We start from the raw sequence: 23,586 nt of genomic DNA, 5'->3' as shown, positions 1-23,586 counted from the left end.
TTATTTCATATTAAAATATACTTTAAATTTTAATTATCTTGCACACGCAGAGCGTGTGCCTCGGTCGCTAGTATCTTATAAAACTTGAGCCACCTTTAAAAACTATTTTGGTACGTTTTGATGACACCAAAGTATATTTATCATTTAAACCTTGGTAGTTATTTAAAATTTTATATATTTACATTGAAAAAAAGGTAAAAATAAGTAAAAAACAAAAACAAAAAAAAACTATCTTGCATTTTAAGAACTGGAATCTCTATCATATTATTAATAACTAATAAATTTGATTTATATTAATATTGATCACACACGCATAGCGTGGATGTTAGTATAATATAATCAACACGTAATTAGAATTCATTAATTAATAAATAATTACTGGTGTTGGGACCCATTTTACTCTCGCTTCTTTGCGGACATGCGCTATCATCAGTTCAATGATTATTATTAATTTAAAATGCAGAAAACCAAAATGTTATTCGTCGCCTGAGAGATTCGAACTCTCGCGGGGAAACCCCATGTACTTAGCAGGCACACGCCTTAACCACTCGGCCAAAGCGACTTTTTGATAACAATGCGCTGCTATTATAAATATATATATATCTATACTATTATTATTATATATATATCTATATATATATAAAAGCAGAGTTTTTGCCATTTTTGGCAAAATCCCGCCAAAACTGTGTTTCTAAAAAAAGAAACTTTTTTCCAAAACAAAATATAAATTATGTTTTAATAAAATTGATACTTTTACGTAATATATTCAAACGTGTACATATATAGAAACTTTTGCCTAAAAATTAAATTGTCTAGGCCAAAAACTATAATAAAATTAATTTTATTAATATTAAACTTATTAATTATATTCATGAAATGTATATAAATATATATACATACATATAATAAAATTTCGTAGATTTCTATGATTTTTCAATTATTATTATAAAACGATAATAAAAATAATTTTATAAAAAATTAAAATTATTAATTTTAATCATGACGTATATTAAATTAAATTGATGAAATTCAAAATACAAATCCCGCTTTAGATTAAAATTTAAAATCAAATACTTAATAATTAAAATTGACGAAATTTGATTATTAAATTTGAAAAAACGTTGACACAAATATTATGTAAAAACACTTGCACAATCCCAAGAAATTTGTATTACTTTCATTATTTTAGCTTTCCAAAATAATTAAAAATCTACCTTTAAGATTGAAAATTATAATGCGTGTGATATGTTTTGTACAATCACAAGATTTCAGTATTCCTAAAACACAATCACTTATTTTCAACACAAGATTATACATTTTAAAAATTAACAAACAAAATATTTAATAATTTGTTTGTTAATTTTTAGAATGTATAAAGAGTGATTTAAAAATAATCATGTCTGTTGTTAAATACAATCAATTGATTTAACATTCTCATGATATAACTTTACGTGCATAAATCCAACTTTTAACATTCTAAAAATGTAAATATATATCCGAAAAATCCGATCAATGTTATATATATATATATATATATATATATATATATATTTTATCATATATTTATGTGTGTATATATATATAATATAATATAACCAAAATATTAGATAAAGGATTTACATTTTACCAAATTTAGGTATTTTGCCATATTTGTAACAATGTACGTACGTATGTATGTATGTATGTATGTATGTATGTATGTGTGTGTGTCTATATACATACATACATACATACATACATACATACATACATTGTTACAAATATGGCAAAATACCTAAATTTGGTAAAATGTAAATCCTTTATCTAATATTTTGTTTATATATATATATATATATATATATATATATATATATATATATATATATTATAGAGTTTTGCTATGCTGCCCAACAATCGTGCCAACCTCTGTGCCCACCATGTGCAATAGTTTAGTGTTTTATACATGGTGGGCACAGAGGTTGACATGGTTGGTTGGCAGCATAGCAAAACTGTATATTATAACCTAAAGATGTCCATATAAAATAAAAAATTGTCTAAAAAATACCCAAGATATTTTTGCCTCGGTATATTGATACATTTCTTATAACAAAATCTAGAATTGCCAAAAAAACAAACAAAAAATCCCATAACTTTGGGATTCAATCACATTATATTTGATTTCCAAATATACATCATATCAATTAAAGATAAAAAAAAAATATCAATCAATCTAATTCCATAATTAAATTTAAAATTCAAAACAAAGTCCATATATCTCAAATATCTCATAAATGTTAAATATACACGTATTTGATCATATACGGGGTGTATTCAATCCAGAGTTTTAATGATTTTCAGTGACTTTTTAAAATGATATACTTTTGTGGAGTTGATGGATTTTTATTGACTTTTATAGAATCTCACGAATTTACAAACAGATTTGCATGGATTTTTTTGTAGACTTTTGAAGGACTTTTATAGAGATTTGTAAACTTTTCATGTATCTTTAATATGTCTTATTATTTTTATTTTTTTTCCTTTGAAATAATAATTATTTGACATAAATAATAAATTTATTTGAAATATTTTGTAATTTATTGATGAAAATGGATTTCATTTATTTTAAATATATATATATATATATATATATATATCAACGTAACAAAATTATAAACTAAAAAATTTGCGATTGTGTAAAGTTTTTTTTTTAAAAAAACATATGATAAATTATAAATTATTTTATCAATTATATCATAAAAAATTATTTGTCAATTTTTATTTTTTATCATGTCTGTTATCTACTATTCAAATATTTGAATTAATAAATCATATTATAATTTTTTGAATCATATATTATTATCATTAAATATTATAATTATTGGTATAAATCATAATTTAAAAAGCACAAAATATTTTGAAAATTTTAAATATTTAAATAATATTTTTTATTTTGATTTTTAGGAAAAGAACGAATATATAATTCATTTTGAATTGGGAAAGAGTGAGATAAAGAGGAGATTCATTTTGAATATGGGAGAGAGTGAGATAGAGAGGAGTGAGATAGTGAGGAGTGAGAAAATGTGAGAAAGAAAAGGAAATTATGAGTTTTATTATTTTAGAAATCCATCCAAATCTTTGGGTTATATCAAAGACTTTTTTTTACAAAATATAGTTGTACCTTAAGCATTAATGTTTGTATGTCCATGATTTTCATGGAGTTATTAAAAGTTCATTGACATTTTGAATAACACTAGACTTTTATAGAGTTTTTAAAAGTTAAGGTTGAATACCACTTGACTTTTAAAACTCTATAAAAGTCTATTTTGAATACCACTAGACTTCTATAGAGTATATAAAAGTCATGATTATTCACCTCTAAACTTCTAAAATCCATAAAAGTCAATAATTCTTCGGATTGAATACATCCCCCATAGTATGTTTATATATATATATATATATATACGTAATATGTATGTATATATTTAAATATATGTATGTATATACAAAATATAATAGAATATTTAAAATTCAAATAAACCACCCCTTAAATATTGCATGCCATTAAATTTTTTAAAACTTAACATATATACCAAAATAATAACCAACGATTTTATTTCAAAATAAAATCCATTTCACAAAATAAAATAAAATAAATAATAATAATAATAATAATAATAATAATAGTAATCAACATTTAAGATTAAAAAAAAACAAAATACAACCGAATTTTTAAAATTCAAAATTAGAAATTCAAATAAATCACTGCTTAAAATTTGTATGCCATTAAATTTTTTAGAAACATATATGTCAGCACAATGTCCGTCGTGGATTTGAACACAATATATATATATATATATATATATATATATATTGTGCATCACTATAAAGTAATATTTCATTTCAAGAAAAAAAAACAATGAATTTATTCTGAAATCCAAATGGCTCAATTGTTTAAATTTTATCTATGAACTCGATCCTTCAAATTGTTACTCGGAGCTGAAACTATGATCGATTCGTTGTTACGAACTATCTCCATATGAAAGCAAGAGAGATCCCACAATGGAATGTATAATATTTCATGATGTTGAGGTATACTAATTTTTTTTGTTTTGATATCCATCTATCTAAAAAATGTTAGTATAATTTATATTTTTCTCAATTTTACAAGGGGCACACATACATACAACCATAGAATATGACATCGTTGAGAAATTGAAGTCAATACTAAAAAAAGGTAATCTTTATGCTTTCAAAAATATGATTGTTGCACAAAATATATTGAATACAAGACCACGTCAAACAAATATAAATGTAATTTTTTTAATTAAACAAATGTGTGAAATTTTCGATGATAGTTTTCCATCAAAGATGTTTAAATAAAAACTTTAGAGAATTGACGAATGCAGATGTCATTGACAAAACTAAATTTTTTGGTAAGTCTTTTTCATGTTTTATTTATGTATACATCAAATATTTTGTGTAATTGACATGATTTTTGTTAATGGATCTTAACATTGTTCGTATTTTTATCATATTTTTTCTAGATATCATTTGCGTAATGATTTCAAAAGACTGTCTTCAAAACAGAGAAATCAATGGACGTCACATGAAACTTATTGATTTTGTCATTGAATATTTAGAGTATAGTCCCTTTTTCTAATCTTTCTCATTCTATTTGTGTAGGTAAATTTTTTTATATATAGATTTACTAAAATACTTTTATTATTTGTTAGGTAATTTTTTGTAAAAAAAAATTTATAAAATAAAACTATTATTAGGCAGGTCAACCCGATGCCTATCTCAATAAGAATATTAATCTTAGCCTAAAAATAATATTTTTACTTTAGTCAAAACAAATATATTTATCTCACAAAATTGATTCATAAGATTGTCTTATAAAATTTTTTATTATATTATATCAATAACTATAACTAATTTATGCAAATACTTATACTTATTAATTATAATAATTAATTACATAAAATAAAATTCCGTGCATCGCACGGGTGAGACACTAGTATATTATAAAAAATGGGCAGGCTAGAGAAACTAATTTGGTATGTCAAACACACCAAAATTAATTTTCCAATTCTCGAGTGCAAGGTTAAGGTATGCACTGAAAATGTTCTGGTGTTTTTCTCTTCTCTAATTAATGAGTATGTACATACTATGGTTTGTATGCAGGATCAAAATGGACTTTTAATTTTTTTTTACCGTCTCATTATTTTAAAGTATTTTAAAGATTACTATATATGAATATGGGTGAAAGATGAGAATCATTGTTTCTAAATTTTCAAATCTGGATTTCAATGCAGGGTTCAACACGATTTATTTGTTGCCTTATTGCTCATTGACCAAATGTTGTTCCATTTGGAAGAGTTCATAAACCATTTACAAAACACCAACTTTTGGTATGGACATTTCGCTTTTCTACTTTCTGGTATTTAAGATGCATTTCATATTTCAGGAATTGGTTTATCGTTTTCTTATAAGTGTATGTCGATTAATTTTATTAGTTATGATTATTAATTTATTTGTTTTTTTGTTGGTTTCAATTGTGTTTGCTGGTATTTTATTTTATTTAAGACAAATTTGTACTTTTCAAATTCTGATTGTTTTTCTTCCATATCCAGCATGTGTATACTCAGAAGTCGGATCCGCACACTGGATTCTATTGAATTTATTGTGATATTCTCAAAATTTTTATGAGTTCATTATTGTCTCAAATGCATGAGTCTAATTATTGTTACATGGTCGATTTACTTTCCAAAATAATGAAATAGCTCGAAGAAAAATGTTTCAACTACGGTATGATTTATAAATCCATCAAGCCCACATCTTGATAAATTGATAAATCATCCTTATAAATTAAAATTTCATAATCCACACGCAACGCATGTGCCAAGCTTGCTAGTATATAATAAAATAAGGGCAACTTACAAATCACTCCTCAAAGCCAAACTTAACTTTGTGTTTACTCCCTAGTTGTTTAAACTTTGTTTCAACTCCCTATTGCTTAAATTGTTCCAAAAATGCCTTTGTTCTTAATTTAATCATTATTATTATCAAATGTGGAATCAGATTCGAAATCTGACTCACTTGATTCATCAAGATAATAAATATTTTCATCTTCTGATTAACATTCAATTGTTTCTATTGGATAAAATCCAAGAGTGTATAATTCTTCTAAAAGTTTAACTTTGTTTTTCTTTTCATTTCGTTTTGAATATTCATTTGCATAATGACCTTCTTCATTGCACAACCAACATGTGCAGTTCTTTCCTTTACCTTTTGGGCAAGGTGGTTTTTTATCATCAAACTTTTTATAAAATTTTCTTTTATAAGGTTTTCTGAAGAAATTCCTTCTAAATTTCTTTTTCTTATAGGGAATAAATTTCCTATTAAAAGATTTATAAGATTTATTAAATTTATTTTGTTTCTGTCGTTTTAAATGTCTGTGTGACATGTTTGTTTTGCAACCGTATTCTTTTACTGTGAATTTCATTTTGTCACAACAAAGTTTATTGTTTTGTTTGTAAGATCTGAATATTCTTTTATTTAATGTTACTTCATGACATTTCTTTGTTATAACATCTTTAATAAATTTAATAGCTCCTCCTAATGTTTTGGCATAAGCGCTAGTTAAGAATTCATCTTTACTATTTATTGGTATATTATGTATTTTATTAAAAATACTTAATTTATAATGTTCTTTTTTATCAGCATCTATTAACTGATAATAGTTTGTTTCATAGTCACATATAAATTCTTCTAGATAACATAAATTACATAATTTTATATTATCCAGAATAAAGATTGCTCTATTTTGTTCTATATTTTTGGCTACTAAATTAGCGTCATTATTAGAAACTCTTACAAATTCTTGGTACAAGGCATCAACAAATAGTTTGAAATATCGATGTCCTGTCATTCCTTGTGGTAGATTAGTAATTACTAGGTTTTCAGCCCAAGTTCTTACTGCTCCTACCAGTGTCATTTTTATCATCTCATGAGTTAAAACTTGAATATTCTCACTTTTGTCTAATAATGGTGTTAATTGAATTTGTACTAATAGTTCATTTGCCCAATGATCTATCTTTGATTTTCTTTCTTTAACTGTTGAACAACCTAAATTTAAGATATTCTGTTTCACAAATCCTGATGTTTTTGATTCTCTTAGAATATCTCTAACATCTTTATAAGATCCAGAGTATTGGTCTCTGTTATATTTAAATTCTTCATCATCTCTTCCACCACTACCTTCTACATTTGTTCGTAGATTTAATCGTGGTCTAGAATCATCTTCAGATTCTGATTCTGAAATATCCATATCTCTATACTGTTCTGATTCCTGATGTGAATGATATAATTCTTCTGTATTTACTCCTATTTGTTCAAAATCAGTTTGGTCTGTTTCACTAAACATCTCCATACTTATGTTTGCCATAACTAAGGGGATTTCTATATCATGATTCAATTTTGAATGGTGGTTCTTCTTCCATTTTCTTTTTTCTTTATCTATTGGAAGAACTTCTTTAAGATAGTTTAATATTTCATTACTATGTCTTTCTTGTTCAATTATTAATCTAGTCGTTGCTAAATCAATATATTCTTTGAAATTTTTCTTTAATTCTTGTATTGATAGATTGATCTTATTAATATTATTTTCTAAATCTCCTAGATCTTTTTTTAATTTTATTAAGGACGTCATTGCGATGAGGTTGACTCATTAACAATAGCTTGTTTAATTTTAAGAATATTTTGATTCATGCATGGTTCCAATCTTTTCAAGAATATCTTCATCATTTCTAGCAAATGATAATGATCTTCTTGGTACAGACTGTTTTGTGATTTGGAGGTCATCTGTAACGCCCGAAATTATTTAATTTTAATCCGAGAATATTTAATTTGGGAATATTTGGAGTTTTGATTTAAATTATAATATTCTTAAATTATTTAGGATTGAAATTGAATGGAATGTTAAGTTGAGGACTGAATTGAAAAGAAGCAAGAATTGGAGGACTAAAGTGCAAATATTGGAAATTTTGGTGGAAACTTGTTTTGATTTTAAGTAATCACGTGTAAGCAACTATATTCCATCAGATTGATTCAGAGGTAAGAATCGAGAGAAAAGATCAAAGAACTCCAAGCTTCTTCTTCATCTTTAAATTGCTATATCTTGAGTTTCGGGTATCCGATTTTGATTTCGAAAAGGGTTCTGGACTCCTTGCAAGAAGACCTTCGATTTGATGTAAGTTTTCTTTTGATTCATTATGGTTAGAGAAGTCGAAAATGGCAGAGATCAGATGTGATTATGAATTGTTGTTGTTGAGCTTGTATTCCTTGTTCTATCGAGTTCGGGTTGAAGGATGGCTATCGATTATGTTCTTATGATTTCAGCTGTGTATTTGATAGTATATCTGTTGATATGTTGAAGAATTAGTGCTGGTTTTGAATCATATACAGCTGGTATAATTATAGAATTGTTATAGTTGAGTTTCGGGATTGCCGAGTTTATATTGTTACGCCGCCGAGTTTATGATTTGAGGCTGTTTTGCTATTTTATCTTGGACTAAGATGTTGCTGGGTTGTAGCTAATGTTTACTTGGTTTATATGCTGTGATTTCAGTTCATAAACAGGGGATATCAACTCGATAATCTCGACTTCGAAACCGATAGAAGAAAGAACAAGGTTTGTAGCTTTTTGCCTTGAAGTTTGGTTGAAGCTTGAGCAGATGTTGAGATAGGTTTGGTGATTGTGTTGTTCAGATTTGGATAGCTTGAAGTTGCCTTGAAACCTCACAATCGAAAGGTAAAAGTGGACTACTATTTTGAATGGGATTATAACTCGAGATGGTTTGTATCGAGTTCCCTAAATCACATACTTATTTGCTTATTTGCTTTTATATGTTGTATTTGAATGGTTGAATGAGTCTTGATTTTAATGAATGCTATTTTGTTGATATATGCTGCATTCATCTTGTAAGACTTGTTCTTTGATTTTGAAATGAACGAAAACGTTCAATTAGACGATTTGAGGGATTATATATGTATGGCCTGGGTGGTTGACTTAGCCTAGCGTCTGATTTACATATATAATGGCTTCAAAGTCTAGAGAAGCAAGATAAGTAGCCCCACCTCGATCGGGAGAGTCGGTGGTTAGTTATGATATCTTCTTCTCGGGATCCCAACCGATGAAATAAGAGAATTCGTTAGAGAACCTTGTTTTAAAACATGCATTGTATTTACTTTTATATCATGAATTTGATATATGCTTTGCTATGCATGTTTAGTTGCTTTTACTGGGAAATATATTTCTCACCGGAGTTATCCGGCTATTGTTGTGTTGTATGTGTCATGGCAATAGGCGGGAGTGGAACAGGGCAAAAGCGATCTTGAAGAACAAGGGATGAGAGAATAGCGTGATGATCCGAGTTTAGATGATTGTGAGCTGTCAATGCTAGAGTTGAGTTCAAAGACATGAATATGTTGTAGTTACATATGTCAAGACTTAATGGTTATGAGGTTTTTGTCTTAATAATATGCACAAGACTTGAGATGATGTATATTACTTCTTAGGACTTGACTTGATATTGTATACAATGTTCCATGTTTGATATATGAGCCTATCATGTTGATTTTAAGGCTTTGAGATGATCTATTTCTATCAACTTGTATCATGTTAGAATGCATGTTAGCTTATGTTTTTGTATAGGATATGTATGAGTTGATGTTAGATGAGAAATGTATGATAGAACATGTGTTGACAGCAAATGAAATTCTGTTGGACTTGCTGGAAACTGAGCCCGCTCGATCGGGTGATTACCACCGATCGAGCGAGGCCCTTGATTTGGAAACAGAACCTTGAGCATTTTGTGCTCGCTCGATCGGTGGAAAGTAACCGATCGAGCGAGGCCAACATTGCTTTCACCTGAGAGTTGGGCTTCATGGCTCGCTCGATCGGGTGTTTTTCCCCGATCAAGCGAGGTGCTCCCTTTTAAAATTTTTTTTTATTTTATTTTATTTAGTCTTTGATTCTTTGACTATTATTTACGATGATTTGATTAATGAGAGATTAGAACTTGGGTCGTCACAACAGGTGGTATCAGAGCCAGAAAATTTTGGACTGAGGTAGATCGTGAGTGGGGTAGATCGAGTCATCTTCCTTGCTTATTTATTTTATTATGCTATGATTTAATTACATGATTGAATTCATGTGGTAAATGCTAGCATGATTTACTTTCAAGTATTTTATTACATGATGTTGTATTTATTTTATTTGAAAGTATGATTTATGATGATTAAAGACGCATGCTTACTGGAATATCTGGAATGATTAGAGGCATGTGTTCTGATAAATTATGATATGCTACCTGATTATCGGAATTGATTGGAAGCATGTCGTGGTTGAGTACTTCGATTATTTATTTTAGATTGAATCAAAACCGAGTCTTGATCAGAGGTAAGATGATCAGAGGAGGACTGAGATAGATTTGATGATTATGGTATCCTAACCATTTTGATAATCAGATATGTCTCGACGACCAGGACGACCTCCTCTTAGACCACAGGTTCCTACTCCTATACTAGAGCAGACAGTTCATACTCCTCTGCTGGAACAAACAGTGGTAACACCGATAGTACCTCAAGCTGCAGTCTCGAGCAATGAACAGGGAAGTACCTCTCGAGATATGACAGATATGACTGCCACTCCGATGGAAACATTATTGAAAAGATTTCAATCATACCATCCGCCTACTCTGAACGGTACTGAAAATGCAGTTGTATGTGAAGGATGGCTTGATGACATGGAGATGTTGTTTGATTCGCTTGATTATGGTGATGAGCGGAGAGTCAGATTAATTGGACATCAGTTGCATGAGGTTGCGAAGAGCTGGTGGTCCACGACCAAGAAAGCTTTGGAGCGTAGAGGAACTGTATTGACGTGGAATGTCTTCAAAACTGAGTTTTACCAACGCTTCTTTCTAGTGTCTTACCGCAAAGATAAAGGTGCAGAATTTGCAAACCTGAAGCACGGCAACTTAAATATTGAAGATTATGTTGCAAAATTCACTACATTGCTACGTTTTGCTCCACATGTTGCTGATAGTGATGAGGCAATGGCTGATCAGTTCATTAATGGACTGACTCCGGAGGTCTTTACTTTGGTGAACACAAGGCGACCGAATAATTTTGCTGATGCTTTGAACAGTGCCAAAGGAGCGGAAGCTGGTTTGATACAATAGCGAGGAACTTTGTATACCGCTCAGCCTCCGAGACAGTCACAAACCTTAGCTCCAATCTCGCAACAACCTCCTCGATTTGAAAGTGGTGGTAGTAGCAGTGGCAAGAAAGGATATTTTCAAGCTCGAGGAAAATAGTTTAAAAAGTCAGGGAGCAGTTCTTCGAGTTCCAGTGGCATGAAACAGAAGTTAGGAGTGTTTTGTAACAATTGCGGTGGAGGTCATCCAACCGATCAGTGCCGAGGTGTATCTGGGAGGTGCCATATATGCCATCAGACTGGCCATTTTGCGAGGGTATGTCCTCAGAGAGGTTCTGGACAGTCACGAGGTGCAGAGTCATCACGATCAGTGGCTCAACCTGCGAGGCAAGCCCCTTTTGTTCATTCCTTCCAACCATCACATCCACAGCAACAGCCAAGGCCAGGAGGGAATCAGACAGGTAGTCAGTCATCGAGACAACAGGCTCATGTCTTTGCACTGACAGAGGAACAGGCACAGGGAGCACCAGATGACGTGATTGCAGGTAACTGTTCTCTTTATGGTTATCCCGCATATGTATTGATAGATACAAGTGCATCCCATACGTTTATCTCTGCACGATTTGCTTCATTACATTCTTTGCCTGTTGAAACATTACTTGTTGTAGTATCTGTTTCTTCTCCTTTGGGGAGAGGTCTTATATCTATTCAGACAGTTAAGAATTGTGTGCTACGGTATGATAGTAATGAGATTGAGATAGATTGTTTTGTGCTTGGTTTGTCTGATTTTGACTGCATTATCGGGATTGATATGCTAAACAAGTACAGAGCTACCGTAGATTGTTTTCAGAAGATAGTGAGATTCAGACCTGAGATGGCTGGAGAATGAAAATTCCATGGTAAGGGTTCTCGTGCTAAGATTCCTCTGATTTCTGTATTATCCCCGACTTTTGCAGAAAGGAGAGGAGGGATTTATTGTATATGCAGTTGATGTTTTGAAAACTAGCCCGAACCTGGCTGATTTGCCAGTGGTTAGTGAATTTGCGGATGTTTTCCCTGATGAGATTCCAGGACTACCTCCGTATCGTGAGATTGATTTCAACATAGAACTGATGCCAGGTACTGCACCGATTTCTAAAGCACCTTATCGAATGGCACCAGTGGAATTGAAAGAATTGAAAGATCAGTTGGAAGATTTACTGGCCAAGGGATACATTCGACCCAGTGTTTCTCCTTGGGGTGCTCCAGTATTGTTTGTCAGGAAGAAAGACGGTTCAATGAGATTGTGCATCGACTACCGGCAACTGAATAAGGCAACGGTAAAGAACAAATACCCTTTGCCTCGTATTGATGATTTATTTGACCAGTTGCAGGGTTCTTCTGTGTAGTCCAAGATCGATCTGAGATCTGGATACCATCAGCTAAGAGTTAGAGATTCTGATATTCCGAAAACTGCTTTCAGAACCAGGTATGGCCATTATGAGTTTATAGTTATGCCGTTTGGTCTGACTAATGCTCTAGCTGTGTTTATGGCTTTGATGAACCGTGTGTTTCAAAAATATCTCGACGATTTTGTGATAATTTTTATTGATGATATTCTGATATATTCGAAGAATCTGATTGATCATTCAGAGCATTTGAGAACTGTGTTGAATACTCTGAGATCTGAGAAACTGTATGCTAAACTGTCGAAATGTGAGTTTTGGCTGAAACAGGTTGTTTTTCTTGGACATATCATATCCGGAGATGGTATATCTGTTGATCCAAGTAAATTCAAGGCAGTGATCAATTGGTCTAGACCTACATCTGTTCCTAAAATTCATAGTTTTATGGGTTTGGCTGGGTATTATCGTCGTTTTATTAAAGATTTTTCCAGTATTGCAAAGCCGATTACTCAGTTGACTCAGAAGAATGCTCCATTTATCTGGTCTGAAGCCTGTGAATCCAGTTTTATTGAGTTAAAGAAGCGATTGACCAGTGCACCAGTCTTGACGATTCCTTCAGGTACTAGTGGTTTCACTGTTTATTGTGATGCATCTCATCGCGGTTTGGGGTGTGTTTTGATGCAGCGAGGGCATGTGATTGCTTATGCCTCGAGATAGTTGAAGCCTCATGAGACCAGATACCCGATTCATGATCTTGAATTGGCCGCCATCATATTTGCTTTGAAGATTTGGCGACATTATTTATACGGGGAACAGTTTGAGATTTATTCTGATCACAAGAGTCTGAAATATTTGTTTTCACAATCAGAACTGAATATGAGACAGCGGAGATGGCTTGACTTGCTTAAAGATTTTGATTGTGAAATTAAATACTATCCGGGGAAATTGAATGCAGCTGCTGATGCACTGAGTCAAAAGGTATGTTCCTTATCGCTATCGACGATTGATATATTCCATTTGATTGAAGAATGTTGTCTTTATGGATTAGTATTTGACATGAATTGTCCACCTTTGCGACTTTATCAAATTCAAGTTGAACCAGAGTTATTTTGAGAATTAAAGATGCTCAGAAACTTGATCAGAATGTGCAGAATTCGATTGAGAAAGTCCGATCAGGGCATGTATCTGAATATCAGGTTTGAGATGATCTTTTATATGTTAACAATCTCCTTGTAGTGCCTGATATTTCTGATGTGCGACAACAACTACTGAAAGAGGCGCATTGTAGTCGTTATAGTATTCATCCTAGTGGGAGGAAGATGTACAACGATTTGAAGACTCGATATTGGTGGAAACCAATGAAGTCCGATATCACTAATTTTGTGTCTCGATGTCTGAATTGCCAACAGGTGAAGGCTGAAAGGAAGAAACCGCCTGGTTTGTTACAGAGTTTATCAGTGCCGGAATGGAAATGAAATCATATTTCCATGGACTTCGTGACGAAGTTACCTCGATCTTCTAGAGGTTGTGATGCTATCTGGGTGATTATTGATAGATTGACGAAATCAGCGTGTTTTATTCCTTATCGTATGACATATAGACACGATCAGATGGCAGAAATTTATGTCCGAGAAGTTTTCAGATTACATGGAGTGCCGAAGTCTATTGTATCAGATCGTGATCCCCGATTTACATCTCACTTCTGACACAGTTCAGAGTGCTTTGGGTACTCAGCTACACTTGAGCACAGCCTATCATCCACAGACAGATGGACAGTTTGAGCGTACCATTCAGACATTGGAGGATATGTTGAGAGCTGTAGTGCTTGATTTTGGCACTAGTTGGCAAGAGTCATTACCTCTTTGTGAATTCTCGTACAACAACAGCTATCAATCGAGTATTGAGATGGCTCCGTTTGAAGCTCTGTATGGTAGAAAGTGTCGATCACCTCTTTTCTGGGATGATAGTTCAGAGGTACCTGATATTGGACCTGATATGATTCGAGATATGACTGAACAAGTGAAGCTTATTCAGAAGAGAATGAAGACAGCACAGGATAGACAAACGAAGTATGCCAATATCCGACGTCGACCTTTGTTTTTTGAACAAGGGGATAGGGTGTTTCTGAAGATTTCTCCATTCATAGGCACTGTACAATTTGGCAAGAGATAGAAGTTGTCTCCACGTTACATTGGTCCGTATGAAGTTCTTGAGAGAATAAGCAATCTTGCCTATCGATTAGCTTTACCTCCGGCTTTATCTGGAATACATGATGTCTTTCATGTATCGATGCTTCGGAAATATCTTCTTGATGAATCTCATGTGCTTCAATCTGATGAGGCTGAACTCGACGAAACCTTGAGTTATTTTGAGAAGCCAATTCAGATTCTTGATCGTAAGGAAAAGCAACTTCGAACGAAGACTATTCCGCTTGTGAAAGTTCAATGGAGTCGTCATGGTATTGAAGAAGCTACTTGGGAGACAGAATCAGATATGCGACAACGATTTTCAGAGATGTTTCAATGATGTGAGTTCTCCTTTAGTTTTCTGTTATCTGATATATCTATGTGCTGATAGTATTTGAGATTTCGAGGACGAAATCGTGTCTTAGTGGGGGAGAATTGTAACGCCCAAAATTATTTAATTTTAATCCAAGAATATTTAATTTGGGAATATTTGGAGTTTTGATTTAAATTCTAATATTCTTAAATTATTTAGGATTGAAATTGAATGGAATGTTAAGTTAAGGACTGAATTGAAAAGAAGCAAGAATTGGAGGACTAAAGTGCAAATATTGGAAATTTTGGTGGACACTTGTTTTGATTTTAAGTAATCACGTGTAAGCAACTATATTCCATCAGATTGATTCAGAGGTAAGAATCGAGAGAAAAGATCAAAGAACTCCAAGCTTCTTCTTCATCTTTAAATTGCTATATCTTGAGTTTCGGGTATCCGATTTCGATTCCGAAAAGGGTTCTGGACTCCTTGCAAGAAGACCTTCGATTTGATGTAAGTTTTCTTTTGATTCATTATGGTTAGAGAAGTCGAAAATGGCAGATATCAGATGTGGTTATGAATTGTTGTTGTTGAGCTTGTATTCCTTGTTCTATCGAGTTCAGGTTGAAGGATGGCTATCGATTATGTTCTTATGATTTCAGCTGTGTATTTGATAGTATATCTGTTGATATGTTGAAGAATTAGTGCTGGTTTTGAATCATATACAGCTGGTATAATTATAGAATTGTTATAGTTGAGTTTTGGGATTGCCGAGTTTATATCGTTACGCCGCCGAGTTTATGATTTGAGGCTGTTTTGCTATTGTATCTTGGACTAAGATGTTGCTGGGTTGTAGCTGATGTTTACTTGGTTTATATGCTGTGATTTCAGTTCATAAACAAGGGATATCAACTCGATAATCTCGACTTCGAAACCGATAGAAGAAAGAACAAGGTTTGTAGCTTTTTGCCTTGAAGTTTGGTTGAAGCTTGAGCAGATGTTGAGATAGGTTTGTGATTGTGTTGTTCAGATTTGGATAGCTTGAAGTTGCCTTGAAACCTCACAATCGAAAGGTAAAAGTGGACTACTATTTTGAATGGGATTATAACTCGAGATGGTTTGTATCGAGTTCCCTAAATCACATACTTATTTGCTTATTTGCTTTTATATGTTGTATTTGAATGGTTGAATGAGTCTTGATTTTAATGAATGCTATTTTGTTGATATATGCTGCATTCATCTTGTAAGACTTGTTCTTTGATTTTGAAATGAACGAAAACGTTCAATTAGACGATTTGAGGGATTATATATGTATGGCCTGGGTGGTTGACTTAGCCTAGCGTCTGATTTACATATATAATGGCTTCAAAGTCTAGAGAAGCAAGATAAGTAGCCCCACCTCGATCGGGAGAGTCGGTGGTTAGTTATGATATCTTCTTCTCGGGATCCCAACCGATGAAATAAGAGAATTCGTTAGAGAACCTTGTTTTAAAACATGCATTGTATTTACTTTTATATCATGAATTTGATATATGCTTTGCTATGCATGTTTAGTTGCTTTTACTGGGAAATATATTTCTCACCGGAGTTATCCGGCTATTGTTGTGTTGTATGTGTCATGGCAATAGGCGGGAGTGGAACAGGGCAAAAGCGATCTTGAAGAACAAGGGATGAGAGAATAGCGTGATGATCCGAGTTTAGATGATTGTGAGCTGTCAATGCTAGAGTTGAGTTTAAAGACATGAATATGTTGTAGTTACATATGTCAAGACTTAATGGTTATGAGGTTTTTGTCTTAATAATATGCACAAGACTTGAGATGATGTATATTACTTCTTAGGACTTGACTTGATATTGTATACAATGTTCCATGTTTGATATATGAGCCTATCATGTTGATTTTAAGGCTTTGAGATGATTTATTTCTATCAACTTGTATCATGTTAGAATGCATGTTAGCTTATGTTTTTGTATAGGCTATGTATGAGTTGATGTTAGATGAGAAATGTATGATAGAACATGTGATGACAGCAAATGAAATTCTGTTGGAATTGCTGGAAACTGAGCCCGCTCGATCGGGTGATTATCACCGATCGAGCGAGGCCCTTGATTTGGAAACAGAACCTTGAGCATTTTGTGCTCGCTCGATCGGTGGAAAATAACCGATCGAGCGAGGCCAACATTGCTTTCACCCGAGAGTTGGGCTTCATGGCTCGCTCGATCGGGTGTTTTTCCCCGATCGAGCGAGGTGCTCCCTTTTAAAAAAAAAAAATTTTATTTTATTTTATTTAGTCTTTGATTCTTTGACTATTATTTACGATGATTTGATTAATGAGAGATTAGAACTCGGGTCGTCACATCATCTGAACTAAATCTTTTATAGGGATTTATTTCTTCAAAAAATGCTTTTCGAGGGTGTTCAATTCTTGTAATATTTTCAAACATTATTTCAACAGAAATAGTTGGTTTTTGTTGAAATTATTCCTGTTTGAGAATTATTACTTATTGCTAAACCGACAACATAGTTTATATTGATCGGATGGTTTTCTGTTAACATAAAATTATTTCTATAAAAGTAATAATCTAATGTTAAGATGTCATTTATGTTTTTATCAAAAAGAGATATATTGTATTGTGGATAAATACAAAATTTCATCTTTTTGTAACATAAGTTTCCTTCAATTTTCCAAGGATAGAATCCTCAAAATTACGTATCCTTTTGTCACGAACTATGATTTCAATTGATGTAACTATTCCTTCTTGGTAGTGAGCTGATACTATTATTTCAATTCCTCCGATATGAACATATTTCAGTTCAGATCGTTCTTTTTCACTGGCTTTTGCCATGATGGTATCAATATCTTGAGTTGTTAACAATTTCAGAGTATTAGACCTTAATTCGTTATTTATTTTACATGATCGTTCTTTTGTACGAATCGAATAATAAATTAAATTTTTTCTGGGATTAATAAAATTTGAAATCTTGCTTAATATTCCTGGTTGATCTATTGGATTAGTTTTTGAATTAGAAAATCATGTTTTCTGTATTTCAGCAAACTTACTCTGATTAAATATAATATTCAAATTATACTCTTGGTTTTCTTCAGATTCATCAATGTAGTGACCCTGCATGGCATCACCTACTAACTGGCAACTAATAGCATGCATTAAACTTAATACAGCAAAATAACTTAACAGAGTAAAACGTGCGGAAACTTAAATTTACATATCAGCTTAGTAACATAATCCAGGCTTAAATCTGTAGTGATACAACCAAATCGAAATACTTAAAAGTAAACATTATACAGCTAAAACAAATCCAGCTGTATAAATTCCCCTGAAAAGATCCGGCTCCCTAGTCCTGCCTCGAACTACCGGCTCTGTCTATCCTGCGACCTGCCCCATAGAATAGGGTGTCCAAGATAACAACTAGGACGTGAGTGCTAACGCCCAGTACATAGACATGAGTAAACATATGTATATAATGCATGCAACATGATGACTGGTAAAGGGTCATCTGAAAAGTCATGCTCAGTACCGGTGCCACATGAGTGCTGCCATCGCACGGATCAACCTCTGGGTGCAACCACACTCGTCTAGTACACCAAAGTAGACAGACATAAATGCCTCCGCCGTCGCGGTACTCTCAGTGACAGACTATCGAGTATAGAGCTGAGCGGCTCTATAGTCAGGTATAACAAGGTATAGGCTCAACGTGTATATGCACATGACATATGAATATAGAAAGCGGTAAATCATATGTCATGCCATATAATAATGCCAAATAAATGCAACATATAAACATGTATACTCGCTGGCAATCTCAGTCAATGTGTACGTACCTCTAGGCTAGTTCAAGTATAGTAGGATCCTAGGTTCCAATCCTATATTTAAAAGTTCATCGTATCACTACATAAATTTTATAAGCCTTAACTAAGCTAATAAGTACTCCCAAAACTTAAATAGATTTTCGGACCATACCTTCGTCCGTAGATAGCCCTTTGGAGTCGCTAGTCCCGGATGACTATAACCACACCTTGGTTATTCCAGAACCTCTATTAAAACCGATAGGGCCCTCAAGTGTATAACTCACACTATATAATTGAAGAAGGAACCTCAGGAATTCGTAATTCAAATGAAATCAGACAAGCCCTATTTATAGGCAAAATTCCCGGCCAGGATCGGAACCACCGATCTCGGGATCGGAGCTTCCGATCCAACTCATGCCTTGCATGCATGACACGCCGGGATCGGAACGTCCGATCCGACGATCGGAGCTTCCGATCTCGCCTCCGATCAACACTTGTCAAAACTCATGGCTGAGTCATCGGGTAAAGCTGGCAATCGGAGATCGGAGCGTCCGTTCCAGGATCGGAGCTTCCGATCTCGGTGCTTCCGCTGAGCTTCCGAAGTGGCTGGGATCGAAGCTTCCGATCTGGGTTCGGAGCTTCCGATCCGGCCCAAAGTGAAAATCCCAAATTCTCTTCCGAAGTCCAATAACACTCCGAAATTGATTAATTACCAACCCTTAATCATGTTTATCATATTATTATCTTAAAATAGAATCTGGATTACTATATTCTCCCCACCTTTAGATATTTCGTCCGCGAAATAACGTCTAAAGACAAATCAAGATAACAATATGAAATATCAAACCATGTTTTATTACAACAACTGTAATTACAACTACATGGTAATCAAAAATACAAAGCAAACAACTCAGGATATTCTGCTTGCATACGACTCTCAGTTTCCCAAGTTTCTTCTTCAACGCCTCGGCGCTGCCACTGTACCATCACAAGTGGTATAGTCTTGTTCCGAAGAACTTTCTCCTTTCTGTCTAAGATACGAATTGGTCATTCAACAAAAGACAGATCTGGCTCTAGCTGAATATCAGTAGACTAAATCACATGAGATTCATCAGCTATATACTGTCTAAGTAACGACACATGAAAAACATTATGTATACTGGAAAGATTTGGCGGTAACGCCAAACGATATGCAACATCTCCGATCTTTTCCAGTATCTGGAAAGGTCCAATAAAACGAGGAGACAACTTGCCTTTCACGCCGAATCTCATCACCTTCCTGAAAGGTGATACTCGTAGAAATACATATTCACCAGGCTCAAACTGAAGTGGTCTGCGACGAATATTAGCATAACTGGCTTGTCTATCTTGAGCAACTTTGATCCTATGCTTGATCAAATCTACCTTGTCTACAATCTGCTGCACCAATTCAGGACCCTCGACTTGTCGTTCCCCGACTTCATCCCAGAATAACGGAGTACGACACCGTCGACCGTACAATGCCTCGAAAGGTGCCATATCAATACTACGATGATAACTGTTATTGTAGGCAAATTCGATCAAAGGTAACTGATCCTGCCAAGATAAGACAAAGTCCATGACAGAAGAACGTAGCATATCCTCCAATGTACGAATCGTCCGCTCTGACTGTCCGTCAGTCTCCGGATGTTATGCAGTGCTCAAACTCAGAGTGGTACCCAACGCCTCCTGAAAACTACCCCAGAAACGTGAGGTAAATCGCGGGTCTCTATCACTGACTATGCTCACTGGAATCCCATGAAATCGCACTATCTTCTGGATGTATAAACGTGCCATGCGATCATAAGAATACTCCCGGTTATAAGGAATGAAATGTGCTGATTTCGTTAAACGGTCAACAACGACCCAGATAGCATCACACTGACGTATAGTCATAGGCAAGTGGGTAACAAAATCCATAGTTACGTGCTCCCACTTCCATTCGGGAATCTCAAGATTCTGCAGTAATCCACCTGTTCGTCGATGTTCAGCCTTGACCTGTTGACAAACCAAACATCTCGAAACAAATTGATACACACTCCTCTTCATCCCTTTCCACCAGAATCTAGTTCGCAAGTCCTTATACATTTTCATGCTTCCAGGATGAACTGATAATCGACTCCTGTGAGCTTGAGATAGAATATCGTTCCTGAGCTCCGCAACATTAGGTACAACCACTCGATTAGATAAGCATAATAAACCATCTGCCTAAAAATGAAATCCAGATGTATTAACTCCATTGGCTAAACGTGCCAAACGCTGAGTCTTAACATCAGATATCTGAGCATCTCTGATCCGAGAATACAATGCTGGCTCAGACAAAATAGTATACAATCGAATCCCATTTCTCCCTTTCTTGTGCTTGAGCGTAAAACTCAATGAACAACACTCTTGAATCATATGAGATACTTCACTAGTCTAAAGTGCAGAAAGTCTTACCTGCCAACTCAAGGCATCAGCAGTAAGATTAACAGAACCTGGATGATATTTGATTTCACAATCATAATCCTCAAAAGATCCATCCAGCGTCTCTGTCGCATATTCAACTCCGCCTGAGTGAATAAATACTTCAAACTCTTGTGATCCGTGAATATCTCAAATTTCTCGCCATAAAGATAATGCCTCCAGATCTTGAGTGCAAATACAATGGCGGCTAACTCGAGATCATGTACTGGATAATTACTCTCATGCGTCTTCAACTATCGAGAAGCATAGACAATAACATGTCCATGCTGTGTCAGAACACATCCTAACCCCTGACCAGAAGCATCAGTATAGACAACATAACCTCCTGATCCAGAAGGTAGAGCTAGCACAGGTGCAGTAGTAAGATGTCCATGCAGCTCGTGAAATGACTCCTCTCAATCCGAGGACCATATGAAGACAACATCTTTTCGTGTAAGCTGTGTCAAAAGGTCTGGCCAACTGTGCAAAATTCTCGATGAACCGACGGTAATATCCAGCTAGATCCAAGAAACTACGAATCTCAGCAACCGTCGTCGGACGAGACCAGTTCAGCACTGCCTCTATCTTACTAGGATCAACAGATATCCCTTCATTAGAAATCACATGACCGAGAAACACTATCCGATCAAGCCAGAATTCACACTTGCTCAATTTCGCATACATCTTCTTATCTCGTAACGTCTGTAAAATAATCCTCAAATGCTGTGCATGCTCATCCTTGTCATGAGAATAGACAAGAATATCATCAATGAAGACGATGACAATGTAAGAGTGGGTGCCCAGTGAGCCAACTGTGTGGCTATGGGCTTTGTTGACTCTTTGTATAAACAATCTTTTGTTTAATATTATTTACACTTTTATGGCAATGACTTTATATTACTTCATATTGTTATATTGTGATATACTATTGTTGTTTTGATAAAGACCTTGAATATACTATAGTGTATGTAAGATGTGGTAGAACATGGAGATGTCTATCATGAAATACATCTTATAGTCACTGTATATTCTAAAACCGTTCCTAGTCGATTGAGCCGTCCGATAATAAGGATAAGGATCGCTCGAGTTTGAGACTAGCATTTGCGATGCGGAGTACCACGTTTCATTGGTAGGGAACATGGAGATGTTCGAAGCATGCAAATGGATATTCATAGGATGAATAGTCGAACTACCCTATCCGGACTTTCCAAGTGGTTATCACTTATCGAGTGGATAAAGTCCGCGGTTTTGGTTGTACACCATTAGTCCTTACGACTTGAAACATCATGGAGACTCTATATGCTAGTACTGTGCTTTGACTCGTTTACCGACTCTGAGGGGGTCATCAGGTGTCGAGATTGGGTACAGTTACGACACATATAGGAGTCAATGCATTGTTGTCAAGGATTCACCACATACTTGCGAGTGTGGATATCCTATGCGATCTGAGGAGATATTAGTGTGACAAATCTCTGGCCAGAGTACTTGATGTGATTTAAGAAATGGTTTCTTAGTAGCACATGCGATGTCACTAATTTGATCTTCAAGATGTATTGCATAGTTATCGAATCTTGAGCGACTCTCGATATACCAATGGTTGTTGATTCGATCGGGATATATGGATGAAGGGACCGTACTGTACGTTAACCAAAATCTACTGGTTCTTGTAGGCACTATCAGTGATACCTAGGGAATCATGGGGCGATGTTGCTAGGCGCTTTACCATGATTCGTTGGGCAAGTCGGAAAGTGTTGTTCCGAGTCACAAGGAGTTGTGAGCCCACGGCTAGCTGTATCCCTGAACCATTGAGGGTCACACAGTGTAATGGAGTTTTAATCCCCGTTGAGATAGTTAAATTTAAAGAGTTAAATTTAATGAACTAAGGAGTTGGACTTCTTAAATAAGAGTAAGGGAGTAGGATTTCCTAAAATGACATAGGGATGGACATTTTTGGAAACCACTGAATTCGGATTCAGGAAAATTTATTTTGACTTTAAAACGTGCAGAAATGGTTTCTGTGCACATTGGTGAAATCGTTTCATCAATCGGAGTCACGATGAATTTTATATTAATTTCTGAACGAGCGGGCTTTGCTTGTCGGGCCCCAGCTTATGACTAATGGGCCCTAAGGTGTTAGTGGCCTGCATTATAAATAAGTTATTTCAGTACAGAAATTACACACAACAGGTCATAATTTTTGAGAGCAAAAATCGAAAAACCCTAGCTCTCTCAA

General features: G+C 34.2%; 1 non-coding gene across 1 annotated transcript; it reads right to left on the bottom strand.

Annotated features, from left to right (window-relative positions):
• Positions 1-480: 480 nt before the first annotated feature.
• On the bottom strand, positions 481-562 carry TRNAS-GCU (transfer RNA serine (anticodon GCU)). The gene has a single exon. It is a non-coding gene; the product is annotated as a tRNA-Ser (tRNA).
• Positions 563-23,586: the final 23,024 nt, after the last annotated feature.

The sequence above is a fragment of the Henckelia pumila genome, unplaced genomic scaffold (genome assembly GCF_033568475.1).
Source record: "Henckelia pumila isolate YLH828 unplaced genomic scaffold, ASM3356847v2 CTG_298:::fragment_3, whole genome shotgun sequence".
Taxonomy (NCBI): Eukaryota; Viridiplantae; Streptophyta; class Magnoliopsida; order Lamiales; family Gesneriaceae; genus Henckelia; species Henckelia pumila.
Note: the sequence above shows the minus strand (reverse complement) of the source record. Positions and strands in the feature narration are given on the sequence as shown.